The sequence below is a fragment of the Mixophyes fleayi genome, chromosome 9 (assembly GCF_038048845.1).
Source record: "Mixophyes fleayi isolate aMixFle1 chromosome 9, aMixFle1.hap1, whole genome shotgun sequence".
In the NCBI taxonomy this organism is placed as follows: Eukaryota; Metazoa; Chordata; class Amphibia; order Anura; family Limnodynastidae; genus Mixophyes; species Mixophyes fleayi.
In genome coordinates, this window is record NC_134410.1 from 29,893,178 (window position 1) to 29,894,495 (window position 1,318).

The 1,318-nt window shown below is 36.1% G+C and overlaps 1 non-coding gene across 1 annotated transcript; it reads left to right on the plus strand.

The window, feature by feature from the left end:
• The first annotated feature begins 820 nt into the window (after positions 1-820).
• TRNAR-UCG (transfer RNA arginine (anticodon UCG)) lies at positions 821-893 on the plus strand. The gene has a single exon. It is a non-coding gene; the product is annotated as a tRNA-Arg (tRNA).
• Positions 894-1,318: the final 425 nt, after the last annotated feature.

Sequence of the window (1,318 nt, forward strand, 5' to 3'; positions counted from 1 at the left end):
GATTTTAGTCCATTAGTGGTCAGCAAAAGTCATCCTCCTTTGATTAAAAAAATATTCTCTCATAACTTATTGAATAGCTGACGTCGGTGTGTGCTGCATATGGCTTAAAATAACATAACTCAAGGTTTTTACATTATGGCAGAGCTAAGCTCGGAATATTTGTCATGTGCAATTTGTAGAATCAATTAATTATAATAGTCACATATATCCTTTGAGGAGTACAGTATTTTCCATCGAGCCCTAGAAAAAATTATCAAAAATGGGTCATGAATATAAGTCTCCAAATGGAGGCCATAAAATATTGTTTCATGCATCCAAGATGGAAAACAAAACATTCAAGTTCAGGAAAAAACAAGGACATCCGATCACCAATGTTGAGGAAGAATTGCCATTAAACTTAGAGCCCTGAACCACTCAGTAGATTTTATAGCTTGCTTAACAGAATGTAAAACTATTACCCAGTTAAGTGAAAGCTTGTAACAAATCTAGGTTTTGGCATTTCTTAAAGCTGAACAATATATTGTTCTCCCATAATCAATCAAAGAAATTAAATCTTGAATCTTTTTGCTTCATCTAAAAGCAACTCGTTACAAAATATTCCTTAAGAAAAGACTGCTAAGTTGTTAGCACTTCACTTGGATAGTGCTTCTGGCACACTTTCCAAAGGTATGTGTGATAGATTGTGGAAGAATCTATTTTCTTCATCTAAATGCAACTCTGCTAGAAAACGTTCCTCAAAAAAAGACTGCTAAATTGTAAGCTTTTTACTTGAAGTGTGCTTTTGGCACTCTTTCCAAATATCTCTAAAACACCTGGAGAAGACCACGTGGCCTAATGGATAAGGCATCTGACTTCGGATCACAAGATTGAGGGTTCAAGTCCCTTCGTGGTCAGGAACATTTCTTTCCTCATGAACTTAAAATTACCAAACTCTGTTTTAATTGACTCCATGAGAGTGTTGCAAAACATTTACATTTCAAAACTTGATTTCGACCAAAATTTCAATGAACATACTCAAGTCTTTGAAAAGTCTACATGCATATTGGCACAATATGTTGAGTTATCTAATGCTAAGGCAAAAACTCTTTATGTTTTTCCCTTCATACATTATTTTGCACAAACATAATCCTATGAAAAACTGGTCAAGATGTATAATTTCTGAAAACAAGTCATAGGATTTTCCCCACCCACTGTCTCGGTCACTCCCTTGACCTTGTCTTCTGCCACCAATGTGCTCTTTCTGACTTCTCCAACGATCCCTTCCCACTCTCTGAACACCAAATCCTCAACTCCGAACCTTCCTCATTTCCTGCACCCC